Source organism: Tasmannia lanceolata, unplaced genomic scaffold, assembly GCF_043159265.1.
Source record: "Tasmannia lanceolata isolate RefF3 unplaced genomic scaffold, GAP_Taslan_0.1 ptg000023l, whole genome shotgun sequence".
Lineage (NCBI taxonomy): Eukaryota > Viridiplantae > Streptophyta > Magnoliopsida > Canellales > Winteraceae > Tasmannia > Tasmannia lanceolata.
This window is the reverse complement of record NW_027518700.1, coordinates 6,198,669-6,221,767: the sequence shown is the minus strand read 5'-3', so window position 1 is coordinate 6,221,767 and position 23,099 is coordinate 6,198,669. Positions and strand designations below refer to the sequence as shown.

Here is a 23,099-nt window from a genome sequence, read left to right as displayed (position 1 = left end):
AAAATGGATGTCTTATGGATCTGATTTTGCCTCCATAGTTCGAATGGTTAGGATGATCCTATGGATCTGATTTTTTGTGGACACCCTATCTATGTGAGGGCCTTAAAAATGAATGGTTTGGATCACCCAAATAAGATGTAGGGAGTAGAGATGTTGATTATAAATGTTTGGAAGGCTGACTGTTAGAAGCTGTGTAGTAGTAGATGACTAATTGTCCAAACCTATTCTTGTATAGATAATTGATTAATCATAACATCTTCTTTGTTCCGTTCATGTCGTCAAGGCCAAATCCATTTGATATTATATTCTGGTTACATCACACATCAAGTATCTTTCTCTGACCATAACACAATTTACTGGGTAAACTCCACTAAGTACCAAATTGGTTCTCTAGATAACTGAATGGTTAAAAAACCAAACCAGATTCATTACCTGGATAAAGGCGGAAAGAAATCAGAAGATAGTGATTAACTGGGTAAATTTCACCTCCATCGCCGAAACAAGCCGGCCTTCAGTAAGGGTACGCCACCGTATCACACCTGGTACGCCGACGTTTACTAGATACGCCGGCATTAGTTTAAGTTGGCCGGCTTACATAGTGGGTACGCCGGCGTTAACGTACGTTACGCTGGCATGACTATTAGGTAAGCCGGCGTAAAGGCTCTGGAGACCTCACCGAAATGTTTTGTTCATCACTATGTAAGGGTTGGGACACAGGGACATAACGTCACCATAAATTTTAGGCAAGGTTCAACATGGCGGTATTAGTAAAGGACGCCATCGTTCCATTCTATGTCCATGTGTCGTTGATCTGTCCATCTATGCATATTAGCGATGGCCAAGATTTAAACGAACCGAAGGGACTCTGGGTTCAAACAGAAATTTCAAATCCAAACCAAACTAGCTATAAAAAAGGCGCCACCATTCTGAAAAGTTTATTTACGACGTGTCAAGCATCCTTCCGTCTACAATAATTTCCAATGGCTAGGATCCAAATGAACCCACGCTTCTGGTGGTTCAGATATACATTCAGACGAACCCAACGAAACCTCGTGCAGTGTGCCAAACGTAAATGGGGATGACTTGCATTAAATACGAGGGGTTTTCCCTCGGAAGAAACTAGTAAAATAATGACAAAGAGAATGATGAGGACCAACATACGAGGAGTCCTGATGGTGTCAGAAGGGTATTAGGGTCTTTTTCTCACCCGATTTCGAAGCTTAGCTCTTTTTTGGTTCTTGTTTTAAAAGGTGCCCGTAATCCGTAATTTCACTAAACATCAGCCCGCATTCCGTACTTTTCTCATGGTAAAATGCAATGTTTAGGTTCTGTTGAGGGCATGCATGCGAAATCAAGACCTTTCATCTTGTAGAACATCATATAGAGCAACTGACATGGTTTTTCTCCCATCCTGATCGGGCATCTCACACATAAGATAAATGTCTACAAATCCAATGGTATTGAGGGCATTTCTCGATCAAACCCTAAAATGAACATCATATAGAGCAACTGACATGATAATGAAGCATTATCTGATCATAATATTCTCAATGGCATTTAACTGGACATATGATTGCCGTTTTTATTAACGAATTTGATTATGTACACGTGGCAGAACCTGGGCTAGACAGCCCATCCCTTTTTAAGTATTTGCTTTAGCGAAGAGGCACATGGAATCATGTGCCTAGATGGTACAGGGCCATGCAGGATAGAGAAAGAGCCATATTCTTATTAACATATTACTGTATACTCAAAACAATAAACAAGTAACTAATCAGAGCCATATTCTATTATAAATGTGTATGTGTGTATAAATTAAGAGAACGATTATGTAAATAGTCACTTTCAATATGGGGTCACCTCCCTCACGCCCGAATCAGCCTTTTACTTTTTTGGGGAAGGACTAAGATTAATGTTATTAAAAAAACATGTTTTTTTAATCTCTATCATTCACGAAAAAGGGAAAGACTGATTGATAGACAACTTGCTTAGTTACAACAGAGGTGAAACAATCTCCTTTTTTATAGAGTTGTTATCAAAATGACCAGTCCTAGGACGGCCTTTTCTCATGTATCTTTCAAACACGGATACGTCTCTCGGATGTATGTTGGCGCAAGAAGATCCGGAGACAAGAAAAGAAATCCCAGTTCCTAGTTGACTCAACACGGCGCAGTCGAGTACTCTGTTGACACGGTCTTAACTTGGGATAGTCAAATGAGGTTTGATAGACCTTAAAGGGTAAAACACAGAGTTGAACAAGAACGCGGCCAAGGTAGAAAAGAGTCAACTAGAGGGAACACAGTAACGCGGGAAGTTTTGAAAGCTACATTTGGGAGAAAAGACAAGAAATGAGAGTTTAATTGTTGGGACTAAATCATATGTCAACTAAAATGACTGAAATACCCATAGCTTTGAGGTAAATCTTAACGCAACGGTGCCACCGAATTTGTGCCCAGTTAATACAGCTTAGGATGAAGGTTTGGATGGCAATAGATGGCCCTAGTCACCATAAAACAGATCTAAAACTTAGGGGTGCAACTCAGGTCGATTTTTGGGAATTTAGGTTGAGCTTTTACCTTAAAATTGAGTTGGGTTCGGGTTGATTCCAATTCATTTTTACGCAAAAGCTCAACCCAACCCGACCCAAGTTGCACCCCTACTAAAACTCAATCTAGATATGTTTTCCGATGACCGGGGACCATCTTTTGGTAGCAGGTGGAGATGGTATTTATCTAAAAAATTAACCCAGAAAGTGTTTCCCTTCTTCATAAATTAAGAACCCAAGACAACCCATTCTAAGACACTTTTTATTATAATACTTATCATTAGTACATTTTCTAGTTGGTCCCCGCCACTATTGAAAGAGAGTTTAACAATAAAATAAAGAAAAGGGGTGTGTCTTTAACAATAAAAAGAGTCTTTATCATGTCCCCTGGTTTCACGCAGTCCTATCTAAATAACTCTACAAAAACCCTAGCCACAAAAAAAAGTACCCACCTCTCAAAATCCAACGGTTAGAAAACTTTACGCGCTAAATCAAAGGGTTAGTATGTAAAAAAGGTGGACCCACATAAAAAAAAGTCAAAATCCTATCTAATATTGACACAATTCTTTCTTTTCCCGAAGAGTTCCGTGCAACTTGTCTCTCGTCCTCTTGTAACAGAAAATATATTTTAGAAAGAGAGAGTTCTTAAATTCGCACCTGCTGTAGGATAATTCGCGCCACTGTAACTAAACTTATGTTAAAAAGCGTTTACGTCTACAACATACCCTCATTTGAAGTGGGTGCGAATTATCCCACATGGGAGCGAATTTACCATTGTCTTTTTCTCTCTCATCACGCGTGGCAGGCAAAGAAACGTTTGAGTGACACGTGTGATCATTGCATGGAGGAGAGAGAAAGTGTGTGTGTGAGAGAGAGAGAGAGAGTTCTGAAGTTTTTTTTTTTTTTTTTTTTATCATCTACAAAAGCCCTAATTCTAGTCCTTGCATTTCAGGGTTCTCTACAAAGTTTCTGAAAATGGGTATGTGTTAGGTTATGGATCTGAAGACTCTGCTGGATTTTTGTTGGTGAATTATTTTCTTATGGGAAGTATCTTTGTATTTCTTCTTTTTTTTCTCATGAATTTATGTAAGATGGAAAGGGGAGGAATCTGACAGAAGAGAGTGAGCACAGACTCTTTAATTGGTATAAGGAGTATGCTATTGAGGGTGTGTGCTCACTCTCTTTCTGTCGGAATCTTTTTTCTCCGGTAGGGTTTGGATTGAGTCTCTCTTTCTTATTGTGAACACCGAAAAACTACAAAAAAAAAAGAAAAAAGAAAAAAAGAAAAGAAGGTAAAAATATGGATTAAGTTTACCTTGGTTAGCTTTAAACCTTATCTCTTATTCTTATCAAAACATCTTTGCTAATCCTTTTTTCTTCTTTAGAAGATCTCATTAGGAAAAAATGGTGCATGATTTTCTTCCTCTCTACGATATTTTTTGTGGGTTTTATTTAATTTTTATATTGAGAAACAGTAATGGGTCTCTTCTTGTTTTAATGGAAACGTGACTTTTGATGATTGAGAATTTAACGCAAAACCGTATTGATTGGTTGAAGCTCTTGGGGTTTGTTTGTTTCTCTACAGTAAATTAATTTACTTGTTTTTTTTTTTTTTTTTTAATTTCATGTGCATCTGATGAGGTTCTCCTGGAGATCGTTGTCGATGGGCCGGAATCTGTGCTCTTGTAGTCGGCTTGCAAAAGGCTTTTCAGGTGTTAAAAATTATTCCAATCGCATATGAATGAAACCCTAGTTTTTTTTTATTATTATTATTATTTTCAGTATGTTTTTTTCTGGGTTTTGTTTTGATGTTATGAAAATGGGTTTTAAGTGATGCAGGAGGTAGATCAAACCCTTATGGAAATGGGTTTTGCTGGAGAAGAGGTGACCTCTACTTCTTTCTGAAGGAACTTTGGTTATTGTAAAACCCACATGGTAATACTCTTAACTCTACATCCATGGATATACTCGTATTAATTTGGTAGTGGAGAAGATTGAAAGTTCTTCATTTTTTTTAGTTTTCTTAGTATTCACACATCTGACCCTTGTTAATTCTTCTGAATAGCATTTTATTTTATGTTGTTAGTTTTGTTCTTCAGACATTTCTTGGCTAAAGTGGGACTTCCTTATTGGGTTCTTAGCCTAGATACGTTTGTTTACATAACCTGAGATCTGAAATCAAATGAATGTGCTTTGGTTTATTGAACAAAATTAACTACCTATTGGCCTCTAATAAGCTTTCTATGTTGGGATTTTTCGTTTATGATTAAGACTATTCATGGCTCTTCTTTCGATATCCATGAAGATGTTTTTTTTTCTCTTAGCACTTGCTTTCTTGATTGATGTGGTTGTAATGTTAAAGTGGGGGATCTTGAATTCCATTCACAAACTAGTTTTTTTCCGGAAAGCTTTGAGTGCATCTCAATCAGTGAAATTTTGATTACACTCATATATATGCATTCAATTGGGAACTTATGCCCATGACTTCTTCTGATAAAAAGGTGCTACTTCAATTTGGCTTATTTTCTTTCTCTTGGATTAAGTGCAAAAATTTACTAGAGAAGGAGAAATTTCCAAATTAAGGTTTACAGAAGCAAGACTTTTATGCTACACCATGATTAGGGTTAAAGTTCAAGCTTGCAGCTGGGTTTTGCCATTGATGGGATGACTTAGTTATGATTTGCTCATACCATTGGCACCAGCTTTGCTAGAATACTTGGCTTGTCCAAGGTTCTTAGATTGTTGCTCTCTACAAGCTTGTTGAGGTCAAAGTTCGTTTCTAGATCAAGCTTGTTTGCCGGTGCAGTTTGTTCTAGCTTAGTTACTTTTTTACCTTTGGTTTTCTATTGTATATAACAAAGTCAAGTAACAAGTTTCCTCTTCAGCTACATGTAACTAATTGGTTTTAGCCATACAATAAGTATGCATCTGGTAAGTAAGTATCTGGTACAAGTGATTCAGAAAATTGTTTACTGCCATTGTATTTTGAATTTGGGAGGAAACTTCTGTTTTGTGCTATTTTTAAACTCTTTTAACATTATCACATAATGAGAAGTGGACTCAATGCCATGAGGTAATAAAAATTGGACTCCGGAGTGATTGGAAAAACTTATGTGACTGGTCTTAGGTGATGTTTTAGAGTATGAGAAGGTTAACACACCATCTTCTCTACATAATGCGTCGAGTCTAACTAATCTGCCTATTTAAGTTCTTTGTATGCAGGAGTGGTTTGTTATCCAGTTAGAGAAGAAAATTGAATGGATGATTTTTTCACATGTACCAGATGTTGTAGGCTTAAGCATTTGGGCTAGCTAGTTGCCAATGACCCAAAGGGGCTGTTTGGAGGATGAGGGGGAAACTGCATTTCAGAAAAATTGCACCCCTAAGCCACTTAATATGTGTCAATGATGGAAATACAATGTTGAGTTTGTTGTATTCTTAAGCATTTGATCTAGCTGCCGATGACTCATAGGGGGTTGTTTGGAGGATGAGGGGAAAATTGCATTTGGGGTAGTTGCCAATGACCACAGAGGCTGTTGTAGGATAAGGTGAAAATTTACTTTTTATTTTAGAAAAATTGCACCCCTCAGCCACTTAATGTTTCAATGATGGAAATGCAATGTTGAGGTATATCTTCTCTTTAGGGCTGCAACTCGAGCCGGGTTTTACCCGACCCGCATCGACCCGACCCGAAAATAGCCTAGGTCGGGTTCAGGTTTCATGGGTTTCGGGTCGAGCCGGGTTCAGCATTCAAAAGCCCGCATGAATCTCGGGTCGAGCCGGGTTTGAAGGGGCCCGACCCGACCCGAGTTACATAAGTTATAGTATGTACATTTTTTTATATTGTTAGTTAAAAGTTAAAGGGATAATTACATTTACACCCCCTCTAGTTTCTGACACATCCACTTCCACCCCTATAGTTTAAAACGTGACAAATACACCCCTGTAGTTTCAATTTGTTTAAGGTTTGCCCCCTCAGCTGAAGGTTCGTCCATAGATTGAAGGGTTAGGATGATCCGATGGAGCTGATTTTTTGGGCACACCATATCTATGTCAGGACCCATCAAATGAACGCTTTGGATCATCCAAATAATGTGGGCCCACATTATTTGGATGATTTTTTGGTAGTGTTTGGATTCGGGTAGGGGCCCACATTATTTGGATGATCCAAAGCGTTCATTTGATGGGTCCTGACATAGATATGGTGTGCCCAAAAAATCAGCCACTGTTACTGTATGTGAGTGTAATTTCTGCTTCTATGAGTTGAGTTGATTCAAGTGTTTGATTCAGCATTGTTTGATTGTAATTACAGCATTGTTTGATTACAGCATTGTTTGATTCAAGTGTGATGTGAGTGTAATTACATCATTGTTTGATTCAAGTGTAATGTGAGTGTAATTTCTGCTTCTATGAGTTGAGTTGGCTTGCCAAACAAGAATTTTCCTTAAAAATTTGCGTCAACGTGAAAAAACCCGACCCGACCCGAGATTTATCATGGGTAGGGCCGGGTTTGGGAATCGTGGGTTTTCCGGAAAAAAACCCGACCCGACCCGACCCGAGATATTTCTCGGGTAGGGTTGGGTTCTCCAAAACCCGACCCGCCGGACCCGAGTTGTAGCCTTACTTCTCTTGATGTTTCGGCTCTGTTGGAGAAGGCGTTATTTATTCTTTTATACTTTAACACACCCCCCCCCCCCCCGGCCGGCGCGTGGCCCCTCTTTTTTAGGGTTGGCCTACACGTTGCACATGTGGCCCCTCTTATGGGTTTGGCCATTCCGAAAGCGCTTTTGGAGTAACTGTGGACACGGACACGGACACGAGTGTTGCGTGTTAGACAAGGACACAGAGGGTTAGGTATGGCAGGCCTCCAAAATTTATAAGCAAGGGCACATCTTAAACAGAAAGTGTGTGTGTGAACACAATAGGATACAATGAATATAATATTGCAATAAGAGTTTGTTTAGGATTCTAGATTTAGACGAGGTGATATAACAACAAATATTAGTTAAAGAAGAGTTAAATAACAAAAGAGGTAAACACAATAACTAATAATCAAACAGAAAGCCACACTTGACATGGTAAAAAAAACGTGTTGAAATTTCACATTAGTCTAGATCGAACCTATAGCATTCCATTTATTTGTGTAAAAAAGATTCGATTAAATCATGGGTGTTAGTCCTTCAGCTTGCTCGCCAACTCCTTTTGCATCACTTAGTTTTTAAGGATGGGACTCAATGGATCCCGTGCTAGTCTATTTGGAAACTTCACCAATTTAGGTATTCGAAGTTAAAACTCGGAACTATTTACAGCCCGTGAGCACTTGTACTATGGAATTTCTCCACATCATCAAAACAATCTTGTAATTTCCGATTGATAAGAGTAATAAACCATTTGATTGTGGTTGTCTCTACATGGAGAATCCAAATAACCCTCTTGATGGAGATTGTGTTGTATCCGAAATTCCATGTTCCATAGCAAGGCTTTCTTGTTTTCTTTAGAACCCCTCCTGCAACAGCCTCAAATGATCGTAACATCAAATTAGTTTGGTAAAAACCTTAATGGGAAAGGGAAAGATGAAAATTTGATTAATGATTCATCTTCCTTTTCCATTTCCTCTCTCTCTCTCTCTCTCTCTCTCTCTCTCTCTCTCTCTCTCTCTCTCTCTCTCTCTCTCTCTCTCTCTCGTTATTGTTACATTTTTTGCCACCAAGTAGACAACGAAATACATTTGACTGGAAATGTTCACTTCCTAGCTTCTACACAATTAAGCATTATGATTTGTATCTACATGTATCAAGATTAGCAACTCATGGAACTAACCACAATATATACAATTTTGAAGTCCGCTAGTTGGATATGTAGTAGCTTCTAGATATATAATAGCAATGCACTATTTCATACATATTTACCATATATACATAACCATTATATATACATAGTTAACCACTATGCTTGATATGTAAATGTATATATATTATCAACTTGTGGAACTTAACCCCTATATATAAAAGCCTGAAGTTGAGTAGTTAGATATATGTGGTAGCAATTAATGCACTATTTTATCACCATATCCTCTTACTATGTACTATATGTTTTGAATTTTCTCAGTGACTTGGTTTAATTAACATGACATTATGATTAACTTGTGGGCAAATCCAATAATGGCACATAAATATTCCTGGTATTGTTTAGGGAACGTGCAACAGAGAACAAGTCTCTACTGCTTCAATTTTCATTTTTTGTCATTTTATTTGTATCTTAATTTTATGCATCAAATATTGTCCATTTGGTTTGATTTTGGTACCATTAGAAAGGTTTTTCGATTTCCTATCTAACAAGCCCAATATCACCTGATTTGGATGTGATTTTTGATGAATTGATGATTTACAGGCATGTTACATGTCTACAGAATTTCTATTTTAGGATTATTTTAGTTATGTTTCTAATTGTTATTTGTGTTGATTAATTGTTTAGGTCTTAATATAGCATCTATAGTTTCTTTTCTTTTGGGTTTAGGCCATCTATATAATGTAATGACATGATGAAAGAAAGAGAGAGATTTGAGTAAAGTAAATTTTTGGAACATCCCTCTTTCATGTGTTGTATTGGTGTTTTTCCTCCAAAACTGTGGTATGAGTTTTTTAAATCCCCATGAGCTGATTTAGTTGCTCCTTATATGATCTTCATTTTGTACTGTTGCCCAACGGTCTTGCATCAGCTAGCATCAGAGTCCAGGTAAAAGAGGATTTCACCTCCTTAGTAATCTTGGGCAGAGGCATTCGAGTCATCTTGCAAAGTTCCATCCATTGCATATCATTCAGAGATGATTACAGAGGATTCCAACATTGTGTGACCTTCAGTGTTTAATTTTGAGAAATGGAAGATATGTAGGGGATCACAATGTTGGAAGTTGTTAATCAAAATTAATATTTGTATGGTTTTTTGAAAAGTCATCCTAGAAAGTCTTCTAGGAAGTTATGGTATGTGGAAAATATAAAGAATCTTTTGAGTTTCCTAGAATTTTTATGTCTAGTTCTAGTTGGATTATCAAAGAGTCAAATGGTGATTTCCTATGTTGTTGATTAGTATTCCTAGATGACTCATGGGAACTACAACTTTGTGGTTAATGTATTTGCTATTTTTAAGCGTGTCTTGAGTCTATAAGTATTGGAGTCTTTATGTAAAGATGGTAAGCTTAAGAACTTCAAGGGAAAGTTTAGAGAGAAGCTTCAAGGGTCAAGGCTTAAGGGAGAACATGTATAGTGATCTCTTGTGTGTTTTGATATATATATATATATATATATATATATATATATATATATATATATATATATAAGAGTTCTTATTTTGGTGTTACACTTGTTTTTTTTGGTTGGAGCTCTACACGTGCCCTTTGGCTGTGTATGTCCCAAGCTCCCTTACCTTGCTCTTATGATCACAACACCATAATCGATCCATGTAATTGGGTCCAACAGGTTGTATCAGAGCTAGAGGGCGAAACCAACAAGTGGTATCAGAGCTTAGGGTGTGTTGTGTTGAAAAACCATTCTAAGATTTTTGTACATTTTTATTCTATTTTTCCAAGTAACTTTTTTCAGTCAAAATGTAGCTTGTAATATACCAATTTGAAGATTTTTGAATCTAGTTTCGAACAAAAAAACAGATCGTCGATCGGAGTTTTCTACAAAGAGTTATTGTCAAAAGAGTGGAGATATGTCAAAGTGGACTGTTTTTCAAGATCTAAATTTTCAAGTATTTTTCAAGTGTTTGGGTTGGAAAGATTACCAATTTTAAAGGTTTTTAGGATGATTATGGTCCAAAATTTTAAAAGGTTTAACGGAGAAGTTTTGTTTAAGGATTTATGTTAGAATAGAGAACGATCTCTATATCTACTTGTGGTGTTTCCATTTGATTGGGTGGTGCAAAATTTATGGCGTGAGAAAGAGAACGATACTCTTCTCTTATTTTCAAGATTGAAAGGACAAGTGTCCTCTTTTGTGTTACGAGAAAGAGAACAAATTTCTCTTATTGTCCTGGTGAGTGTTGGGAAAAAGAACAAATTTCTTTTTATCCTGTTGGCCAAAAGGAAAACGTTTATGATATTTGATGCACCATGGACCAATGTCCTGAAAGCTTTGTTCAAGGCATTTCTAATGGAAGCTTCGGAAAAGTTGAAGCTGAAACCTCCCGTTTATGCTGTTTGGAAAGGAGGACGGGACCACAAACCCATTTTCAAAGTCTCGGTTGAAGTTGGAAAGCATGGAATTTTCAATAAATTTTTTGGAAAGGTGGAAAGCACAAAAAAAGAAGCTTGAGAAAATGCTGCACATGTCGCCTTTCATTTCTTGCCGGAATGCTACCCATTCGTCTTCGTGGATGCTACTAATCGTCACCTAATAGAAGAAAGAGAATGCGCAACAGATTTGAAGAATCACATCAAATTGCTTGAAGGAGAAATTGCTATGCTGAAGATGGAAGATTTCATCAAGTGAAGACGATGATCAAATTAGTTAAGATTAGAAATTGTTTGGAATTTTGATTTAAGGAGGGGTGTTGGAAGTTGTAAATCGAAATAATATTTGTATGGTTTTTTTAAAAGTCATCCTAGTTTTCTAGGAAGTTATTGTGTGTGGAAGATATAGAGAGTCTTTTGAGTTACCTAGTGTCTTTATGTCTCTTTAGATTATCAAAGAATCAAATGGTGATTTCCTATGTTGATTAGTGACGCAAGAGCATCTCGCTAGATCAACAGTCCTCGTCGATTCTTGCCATGGTTTCAATTTTGAAAAAAGTTTCTAATCAGGTAGCATGTTTCAAAATTTTGGTTTAGAAATGCTTCCTAAATCAGCTCATGGAAATTAGGAAATATTCCAAAATTAAACCAAAGTGAATTTAGCTAATGCCAATTATAAATTACCCAACAAGGCATCTCTTGCCTTTTTACTTGGTTGTCATTTAAAAATTGGCAAGTAGCTAAAATTGTTAGGAGGATTGGGAAGATTTCATTTCTTTTATTCTAGTTTCTACTTTTACATAGTTGAAAATAAGAAGTTTCTTTGTTTAGCTATTACGGTATAGACATTTCTTTAGCTACCATAGAAACTAGCTAAGTTATATTAGCAAGATTCCTTTCTTTTATGTGTTGTTTCCATGTAGCACAAGTGGTGGACGGGCACTTGTTTATTTTGTCTTTCTTTCCTATTTACAATTACAATTGTAATAGGAACCAATTCTTATACATACAAGAATGTAATAGAAAAGGAGTTGGTTTTTGACAATTAAAGTATTGAATGAAAAGTGTTCTTTTCATATGAGAAAACGGTTCCTACACATGTGTAGAGAGTTCTCTACACACTAGCTTAAAATACAGTGGGGGCCCACATTGTTTGGGTGATCCAAGCCATCCATTTTAAAGGCCCTCACATAGATAGGGTGTCTACAAAAAATCAGATCCATAGGATCATCCCAACCCTACGATTTGTGGAGGTAAAATGGATGTCTTTAAACCTTCACAAATTAGTCCATTTTTTGCCTCCACAGTTCGAATGGTTAGGATGATCCTATGGATCTGATTTTTTGTGGACACCCTATCTATGTGAGGGCCTTAAAAATGAATGGTTTGGATCACCCAAATAATGTGGCCCCCACTGTATTTTAAGCTAGTGTGTAGATAACTTATCTACACATATGTGTAGGAACTGTTCTCTCTCTCTCTCTCTCTCTCTCTCTCTCTATATATATATATATATATATATATATATATATATATATATATAGATGAGGAAAGTGTCTCTAGTCTCTCCCCTAGATAAGCTTATCTACTCCTCCCTTTAAAAAAACACAGTGGGCCCACACTGTTTGGATGATCCAAAGCATTCATTCGATAGGTCCTAACATAGATAGGGTGTGCCCAAAAAATCAGCACCAAAGGGTCATCCTAGAACTTCGTTTTGTGGGGCACACCGTGTCCAAAATGGATGCATATAAACGTGGACGTTTATATGTGTCCATTCTGGGTACCACAAGGCCCCACAAAACGAAGTTCTAGGATGACCCTTTGGTGCTGATTTTTTGGGCACACCCTATCTATGTTAGGACCTATCAAATGAATGTTTTGGATCATCCAAACAGCGTGGGCCCACTATGTTTTTTTAAAGGGAGGAGTAGATAAGCTTATCTAGGGGAGAGACTAGAGACACTTTCCTCCTATATATGAGAAAACGGTTCCTACACATATGTGTAGAGAGTTCTCTACACACTAGCTTAAAATACAGTGGGGGCCCACATTGTTTGGGTGATCCAAGCCATCCATTTTAAAGGCCCTCACATAGATAGGGTGTCTACAAAAATCAGATCCATAGGATCATCCCAACCCTACGATTTGTGGAGGTAAAATGGATGTCTTTAAACCTTCACAAATTAGTCCATTTTTTGCCTCCACAATTCGAATGGTTAGGATGATCCTATGGATCTTATTTTTTATAGACACCCTATCTATGTGAGGGCCTTAAAAATGAATGGTTTGGATCACCCACATAATGTGGCCCCCACTGTATTTTAAGCTAGTGTGTAGATAACTTATCTACACATATGTGTAGGAACTGTTCTCTCATATATATATTTATGGGGAAAGTGATTGTGAGCGGCCCCTCATATAAATGACCACTAAAAACATGGTGGGCCCACATTTTTTGGGTGATCCGAACCGGTCATTTGATAGGCCCTGACATAGATAGGGGGTGCCCAAAAAATCTACTCCATAGGACCATCCCAATCCTTAGAACTATGGAGGTGAAAGCGGGGAAAATGGGCGAGTATAAATTTGCCCACTTACCCGTCCAATTTCCCCTCTTTCACCTCCACAGTATGAAGGGTTGGGATGATCCTATGGATCTGATTTTTTGGGCACCCCCTATCTATGTCAGGGCCTATCAAATGACCGGCTCGGATCACCCAAAAAATGTGGGCCCACCATGTTTTTAGCGGTCACCTCATATAAGCTTATATGAGGGGCCGCTCACAACCACTTTACCCTATATATATATATATATATATATATATTATAGCAGAAGAGAAATTAGATATCTATCTAATACAATAAGCTGGGATGAAAAGAGGAGAGTTTTTTCGATTTTTTTGAAAATTACGTGAGAATTACACCTCACATTTTTTGACTTTTTTGTACAAATGCACCCATTCAACTCATATAATTTCAATCCTACCCCCCCTTTATGCTTTTAACAAAGGCACCCAAAAAATCATATAATTTCAATCCTACCCCCTCATTTATGCTTTTAACAAAGGCACCCATTAAAGCCATATAATTTCGATCTTACCCCCCCCCCCCGTTTATGGTTTTTTAATTAAAAAACTATAGGGTGATCTTGACCATCCGATTTAAGATAAGAGGAATTATGGAAACATCTATAGATTGGAGGGCTAGGATCGGCCTATGGAAATGATTTTTGGGGCACAACCTATTTATGTTGCGTTCCATCACATGGACGGTTTGGATCAACCTATGACGTGGTCCGTACAGTTCTTTGTCGGCCAGTGCATCGCACGGGTTTTTTACTATTATATATTATAGCAGAAGAGAAATTAGAGAATTTTTTGAATATTTTCAAAATTCTGTGAGATTTACACGTCCATGTTTCATTTATTTACCATAAGGCCCTTTAATATTATACTTCATCTCATCTAATATCTCTACAGTCAAGGGTAAAATGGTGACCATAAGGCCCTTTATAGTTTATCTTCCTTTTTCCCACCTTTTTCCCACCTACTACAGATATTCAGCAGAAGACAAAAGGAAATGAGATATACACGTCCATGTTGATTTCCACCTACCACAGAAGACAAAAGGAAATGAGATATACACGTCCATAATGCTACAGATATTCCCACCTACTACACGTATGAGATATACACACGTCCATTTTGGGTTTTGCATTTAATCAGGGTATTGAGTTTGGGTTTTGTATATAGTGTTTTGGGTTTTTGAAAATATATTTACTCCCTCAATTTTTATTGCAGGTGGAGTGAAAAAGATGAGAGAGAGAGAGAGAGGACCACAGTAGGAAGATGACCTGGCTTTTGTGGATGTGAGCTAGAAGAAGCTCAAGTTTTTTTTCCAGGTTTTCTTTCTCCCTCTCTGTTCATCATTTTGGTTAGGATTTTTTCCATTGAATCAATCCATGCTAATTAATAAAAACAGAATTTTAGGTTTTTTAGCATCTACAAATGGAATCAACTTTTGATATTATTATTTTCAATTTGGGCCCAATTTGTTTTGGATTTTGAGAACCGATTATGAGTCCAAACCAGATTGTTTGAATCTAATTTATGTTTAATTTTGTGTCAAATAATCAGTTCTCAAATAGGATCCCTAATCATTTCTCAAAATCCAAAGGCCGTTTATTTTGGATTTTAAGAATCAATTTTGAGTCCAAAACTGATTCTTGGACTCAAAATTAAAGGCAGTTTTCAATATAGTAATCAGTTATGTACTGACAAACATAAATTTTATGAAAAGTGTACAACACATGTATGAAGTTTATCTTTCATCCTTATTTATATGGAGTACAACTGAAACTTTCAAAATGTTTAACCTAAGTATTAAAATCTAATACAAATTGGCTTACTATCTAAACCCTATTTTATGTTTATTGAATTTTATAAAACCTACTTCAAATCAACCATCATCACACTTGACGCTCAAACACTTTCAGAGTTTTGAAGATGAAGAGTTGTGCCGGGGTTGTAAAGGAGGTTGCGGATCTGTTGTTATTTATGTTCCTCCTTTGTTTCTTTAACTCATATTCTTGGATTCTATATTGTATTTGGAATGCATTATATCTGTTGGCTGTCTTTTGATGTATATGCTCATTAGCACAAGTTAAGCTGTTGTATGTTCATCTTTACATTTTTTCCCTTATTTTAAAAAGGATATTTGATTATTTTGAAAATTTTAGCGAAACACAATGCCGTTACCACAGGTTTAGCTTCTTTTCTTCATAATTGGCATAAGTTTAATTTCAAGGCTCTGTTCTTCAATGGTCAAGGCTTTGTTCTTCAACCCAGAGGTCGGAGGTTTAATCGCAGCTTACCTACCAAAAAAAAGTATAATGTTTTTACTGCTTACTGTGATCTGCAAACAAATTTTGCTACTTGAATCTTTTAATTGATTCTATAAATTAAATCTTTTAATTGAATCTTTTTTGTCATTCATTTTTCCCAAATAAATTTTCTAAGAAGATTATAATTATGATCGTGTTTTGTACTGTAGCCTATTAGATAGCCCTTTGCATTTTAAAAAGGGAATACGTAATTTAAGAAGAATCCATTCATTTACTTTTCAGTAGTTGTCTGACCAGAAAAGTTTAATGGTATCTTTGGATGCATCCTACAAATTTTTTGCTTTCATCTTATATATGCACACAGTTTAGAAGTTAAATCTGAGGATTTGCTAATGATGGTTACAATTGTTTTAGAAATGATTAATAGTGGCTTCTCAAGAGGCCTTCAGAGAGTAGAAAACCATGAACAATTATTTCTTCTTTTTCTTTTTATTGCTTTAATAGTGGATCAATGTTATGAGGTAATATATGTCTGTTTGATATTTTCCTGGGTTGATTTCCCCAAATTGATCTGTTTTATTTTTTCCTGGGCTGATTTCAGGATTTAGTTGAAGTTTCTCTTATTCAAGTCGATAATTGGTAAGTGGCTTGGTTTTAATTTGATACCATTGATTTAATAGGTTATGATCTCTGGAAATCTTTTCAAGGGATAGCATAGCAGAAATTTCTGCAAATAAAACACGCCTCCCACATAATTCAATAATCTTCATTTCCATTTCTCTTTGCTGATATGATAATTTGATTCGATCTTTGCTTATGTTTTTGTTACAAATTTGTGAATTTTTTTTGTAATGTCAAACTCGATCAACCTATGACGTGGTCCGTACAGTTCTTTGTCGGCCCGTGCATCGCACGGGGATTTTTACTAGTTCTTATATATACAAGAATGTAATAGAAAAGGAGTTGGTTTTTGACAATTAAAGTATTGAATGAAAAGTGTTCTTTTCATATGAGAAAACGGTTCCTACACATATGTGTAGAGAGTTCTCTACACACTAGCTTAAAATACAGTGGGGGCCCACATTGTTTGGGTGATCCAAGCCATCCATTTTAAAGGCCCTCACATAGATAGGGTGTCTACAAAAAATCAGATCCATAGGATCATCCCAACCCTACGATCTGTGGAGGTAAAATGGATGTCTTTAAACCTTCACAAATTAGTCCATTTTTTGCCTCCACAGTTCGAATGGTTAGGATGATCCTATGGATCTTATTTTTTGTGGACACCCTATCTATGTGAGGGCCTTAAAAATGAATGGTTTGGATCACCCAAATAATGTGGCCCCCACTGTATTTTAAGCTAGTGTGTAGATAACTTATCTACACATATGTGTAGGAACTGTTCTCTCATATATATATTTACGGGGAAAGTGATTGTGAGCGGCCTCTCATATAAGTGACCGCTAAAAACATGGTGGGCTCACATTTTTTGGGTGATCCGAACCGGTCATTTGATAGGCCCTGACATAGATAGGGGGTGCCCAAAAAATCTACTCCATAGGACCATCCCAACCCTTAGAACTATGGAGGTGAAAGCGGGGAAATGGGCGGGTATAAATTTGCCCACTTACCCGTCCAATTTCCCCTCTTTCACCTCCACATTACGAAGGGTTGGGATGATCCTATGGATCTGATTTTTTGGGCACCCCCTATCTATGTCAGGGCCTATCAAATGACCGGTTCGGATCACCCAAAAAATGTGGGCCCACCATGTTTTTAGCGGTCATCTCATATAAACTTATATGAGGGGCCGCTCACAATCACTTTCCCCTATATATATATATATATATATATATATATATATATATATATATATATATATATATATATATATATATATATATATATATGAGGAAAGTGTTGGTGAGCTTAAGCGCCCAATCACATGGGTCCCACATTTTCTGTGGTGATCCAAACCATTCATTTGCAAGGCGTGTGTACCAAAAATCAGCTCCATAGGATCATCCTAACCCATCCATTTGTGTAGGTCAAAATGGACAGACATTATTTGTCCACAAATCTGCCCATTTTTGTCCTCCACAAATGGAGGGGTTAGGATGATCCTATGAAGCTGATTTTTGGTACACACCCTATCTATGATAGGGCCTTGCAAATGAATGGTTTGGATCACCACAGAAAATGTGAGACCCATGTGATTGGGGCGCTTAAGCTCACCATAAGTTTGGTGAGCTTAAACACTTTCCTCTATATATATATATATATATATATATATATATATATATATATATATATATATATATATATATATATATATATATATATATATATTGGTGTGCTTAAGTTGTTATAACGCCTCCCATTCGTTTAAACGTTTGGGTCCCGCTTAAGCGCACCAATGGGAGGCGTTATAACAACTTAAGCGCACCAAAAAAATGGTGCGCTTAAGCTCACCAACAGTTTTCTCTTTTTATTTTGGTATTACATTTGTGATTTAGTGGAGCTCCATACGGGCCTTTGGCCGTGTATCTCCCAAGCTCCCTTACCTTGCTCTTATGATCACAACATTGCATAATCGATTCATCCAATTGGGGCCTGTTAGGGGTAAAATTGGGATTCACCCTTCAGATTTAGACACGTGTCATGAGATCATCTAACGCTCCTCATCGCATCACCTCTCATTTTCTCCGGATAACGAACTCCATGATCTCCTTTGCCACGTCATCCAAAGTTGTTAGAGATCGGATCTCATGATCACGTGGTTAAGACATAGGGTTCGACCAATGTATACACCCTATATAGTTGTTTCTACTTTCAGACCAATAGGAAGCAGACCATAGGCCTCACACTAGGCTATTGAATATGATCCCCTTTAAATAAGGACTCCCCCCCTCGAATGAGGGGAAGAGAAGGAAAACACTTTCCAAACCCAGAGAATAGCACTGAACTTTTCTCCGGCGTGAGCTCTCTCCTCCTCCTCCTTTCTCCGCCAACGAGATCTGATTGGTAAAAGGTTTCAATTCCTAGTTTAATCTGTGCTTTTTGTTCATATTTCTATCATATATTCTATCTTGTGGCACATTTTTCTAATCAAAGCGTCGGAGCGATCTCATAGAATTTCAACCTCCGAGATCCTTTACATTTTACTCTAAGTGCAAGTAGTGAACGGCAGAATTCTACCAACTGTGCGATCGTTAAGAGATGGAAATCAGTGAGATCAGGGCCAACATAATGTGCGGGCATAGGGTCTCGTCTTGTTCACACCCCATGAAGATCACCTTCGTCCCAAACTAGATCCATCAAAGCCTACTAAAAATCTATGCATGCTGATACAATCCATCTCAGCAAACTCTAACCCATACCAACACCCCACACTATTTACAGACCATACAATCTCAATTTACACATCAACCAAGCATACTAACTTGTTACCCCTTTCGCCTTCCTTCAACGCCTCCAATCAAAGCGATCAATCCAACCACAACCTTGATGATTTTTACAACAGTCCAATATCTAATGACCTTCCTCCAGTCATTAAGAGCACTCTAAGAAGCAGCACATTTTTGAGAGGCAGAATCTGATCCAACCGCAGGCAAAGAAATAGATGCAAAGATACACATACAAGATATATGTTGTTCCGCCAAGATAACTATATCTGAGAGGGAGAACACGATCTTCCACTATGAGAAAGCTAAAACAATACAAGAATTATAACAGACTAATCCAAACCCCTCTCCTCAACCAAGATCATACACACAAATGAGAAAAACAAAGACTCGGCCTCTCCCAATTTCTCACCATACAAGAAAACCTAAGAAGAAGCTCTCTCTCTCTCTCTCTCTCTCTCTCTCTCTCTCTCTCTCTCTCTCTCTCTCTCTCTCTCTCTCTCTCTCTCTCTCTCTCTCTCTCCAAACTAGGAAACACACACTTAATCTACTCCCAGCCCTAGACTAACTAGGAAACCTAACCCCCTCCCTCATCTTTCTATTTTAGTCATACTAGCTAGGAAACCTTTTTTTTATGAAAAGGTAATTAACAATTAATTTATTTCATTAAGCCAAAATGGGCAGAGGGGACAAGATGTCCCCGATTACACAGTCAAATCCCAATACAATGATAAAGGGGTAATAATTTCCAATCCCCAAATTAGCATTCCAATCCCCAAATTAGCATTCCAATCCCACCCCGGCACCGGCCACCCCAACAACGATAGACTCGCGATCCACACCAGCCTTCGACAATTCATCCGCCATGCCATTTGCAGATCTTCGCATATGGTTGATTTGGGGGCGAATGCTACGTATGAGATCCCGGATTTCATCAATCTTACAAGCAAAAAGCCATGGACCACAGTTTTTGTTCTTACCCAAGCAATAGTATTTGCCGAGTCCCCCTCTACAATAAGAGGACCAAAGTTGTGTTGTTCATACCATTTAAATCCCTAGAGTAGAGCACTAACCTCAGCCTCATTTGTGTCACATACTAGCTAGGAAACCTAGATCAAAGGGAGTGCTACACTTCCTACCTAAAGTAGGAAAAGACACCAAAGATGAAACTTGTTCATATGCTCCCTTAGGTTATGTAGAACCAAGACATGAGTCAACTTGTTGCACATCTGCTTGTTCACCTCGAAATCCCAACATGTGTTATGTGGCTGCTTTAAGCCATCTACACCCGGTCGCCTCACCCACAACAGAGGGAGATTATGGAGGAGATTATCAAACTAGGAACATTATTAGCGGACAATTAGTATTTGAGTGGCATTAATCCCCCTAATTCATATAGAAAGCATTGGATATGCCAATTCCTAGAGTGCCTTGCCCTTGAGAGAGCATCTCTATCTACTGTAAAGACCTAAAGCTGAAAGCATTGAGCTATGTCTCAATATTGGATATCATAAATGCCTTTTAACATTTTAGCCTTTGTGAGCTTCAACAAAGACATGTTTGCAGTTCAAACTTTGTGAAAAAACTCCAAAACACAGATTTGGTTATTCAAACAGTTGGGAAATCTGTGGGGCAAAATTATCGGATCCGATCATGTGTAAAGAAACAAAATAGTAGAAATAGACAAATCACAAGATGCCCAATCTTCACTATATGAGAAAGCAAAATACAAGGATTACAAAGGATTACCCAGGGGCCCATTCTCTCTTAATTAAGGTCATTCTCTCTTAATTAAGGTAGTACACAAAAGAAACACAAGAGAAAATTAAGAAGAAAACACACTTCCCTTGTTTCTCTCTACGGTTTTAAATTCTGACCGAAATCCGAAATTAGACCGACACTGAAACCACTAAAAACCGAAATGGTCATTTATTTCGGCCGAAATTTCAGTTTTTCCGAAATTTGACCCATAAAATCTGTTTTTTTTTTAATTAATTTAACATTTAACCGAAATTTCGACCGAATGTACCAGATTTCGGCCGAAATTTTGAAATTTCATGGTCCGAAACTGGTACCGAAACCGAAATTTTACACCTTGTCTCTACCTACGCACATAAAACCTCCACTGTATACTCTCTCTCTCACCCATATATAAAACTCTCTTTCCTAGTCATACCAACCGTGGGTACAAAACTCTATATTCGAATCCTAGTTACTAAGCAACTAAACAAATAGTGGATGGGGAAGTAAGACAAAACCATGCCCATGAATTGTAAATTGTAAACTAACTTCAGAAAAAATATTTGAATATCTTCCTTAATTTCCTCAAGGTAACACTTCTTCTTCTATTTATTTTCGGAATCCGGGCAAAGTTTCTACGTTGAAAATTTGAAATAGTGTCTGGTTCAAGTCAATTCAATTCATTTGTTAGTGTTTGTGATTGTTTTTGCCTGCAACAATGGTCAAATCAGGCTATATCTAGTTCATACGAGAACCCAAAAGTTTCAGGAAGAAGACATTAAAAAAAAGTAATTTCAGGAAGAATCTCACTAGTCCACTAAAGCATGTGAGCCCACATGTATGACGTTGAGAAACCCATTGAAGACTCTCAATCCTCCATTGAACCATGTTTTAAGGCCCCTTTTTGTCTTGGAGTTTTGAGTGAAAAGTTTATTATTGTTCAAGCTCTCTCTATCTCTCTCTCTCTCTCTCACGGTTAAAATGTCCTCAGTTCTCTTTCTCTTCATCATCTTCGCCACCGCCGGCATCACCACTGCTAGGGATCACATCGTCGGCAGAGATCTCGGCTGGAATCCTACAACCAACTACACTGACTGGGCAAACAACAGCACTTTCTACGTTGGCGATCTCATCTGTAAGTCCCAAAACCCTAACCCTAACAAAAGCTAAAACCCCAACACCCTGTTTAGATTGCAAATATAAAAAAATTACTAATTTATCATAAAAAAAAATAAAAAATCATGGATGCTAGACATGGCCTTGTGTGGAAATGTAAAAGTTATTGTATGTTTTCTAGAGGGCACGTTTGGCTACTATGAAACTTTTTTCATGATAAATCGGTGACTCCATAGTGGTGAGATAGGGGGTAGGGCGAGTGAAATGGCTAAAAACCCGGGAACAAAAATCCTAAAACTAGTGTCTAAGTGGCTAAAAACCAAGAAACAGTCGATCCTATTTTGAGTAGAGTTTTCTGTTTCCTTGTTTTTAGCAACCTCCACACTGGTTTCAGGATTCTTGTTACCGGATTTTTAACGCCCTCCCTATCTCATCACTCCACTCACTGATTTGTCATGAAAAAAAATTCCCGGGGCCAGACGTGCCCCAGTGTCACCACTAAAAATTTGCACCCCCCCCTCAAATTGAAACCCACAATTTCTGGTGGAAATTTTTTTTCTTTGCACAATTTAGATGAAAATGATATGCTTATGCTTAATTTGGACGGAATTGTTCAGGACCACTGCAAAAGGCATTTCGGAGAATGGCTGTTGCATGAGAGTGCAGTCACCTCAGACGAATTAAATAAATAAGACAAAATCTGAGCCAACGTGGGGTTGCAATCTCATGCAACAGCCGTTCCACGAAATGCCTTCTGCGATGGTCCCTAGCAAATCCCTTATCATAAATTGTAAGTCTCTCTAAATAAAATTTGAACAGGTTTATTCCAATTATCTATTTTCGCGTGTAAAAAATTTAAAATTTTGTAGAGATATTTTTCCTTTCCAAACTTTTCCAAAAAATTCTCGCCATCCAAACATGGCCTAAAATTCTCTAGATTCAACCTCCATCCCATTTTCTTCTCGATCAGCCTTCAGATACAAGAAGGACAGTTACAATGTCTTCCAAGTAAACGAGACGGACTATCTCAACTGCACGACCTACGGATCGGTCGGAAACTGGAGCTCCGGCAAGGATTTCATTTTACTCGACGAGGCCAAGAGGTATTATTTTATCTGCCCTAACTTTTGTTACGGTGGCATGAAAGTCTCTGTACTTGTCCAGCCGCTTCTAGCACCGTCTCCATCCGCATCCGAGAATCAAAATTCTGCCGGC

General features: G+C 37.6%; 1 long non-coding RNA gene across 2 annotated transcripts; it reads left to right on the top strand.

The window, feature by feature from the left end:
• The first annotated feature begins 3,484 nt into the window (after positions 1 to 3,484).
• On the top strand, positions 3,485 to 22,958 carry LOC143856095 (uncharacterized). 2 transcript variants are annotated; one of them, XR_013238102.1, is made up of 5 exons: positions 3,485 to 4,257; positions 4,385 to 4,480; positions 14,582 to 14,682; positions 16,226 to 16,263; positions 21,760 to 22,958. It is a non-coding gene; the product is annotated as an uncharacterized LOC143856095 (long non-coding RNA). The 2 variants fall into 2 exon arrangements; XR_013238101.1 differs by having other exon boundaries at positions 4,377 to 4,480.
• Positions 22,959 to 23,099: the final 141 nt, after the last annotated feature.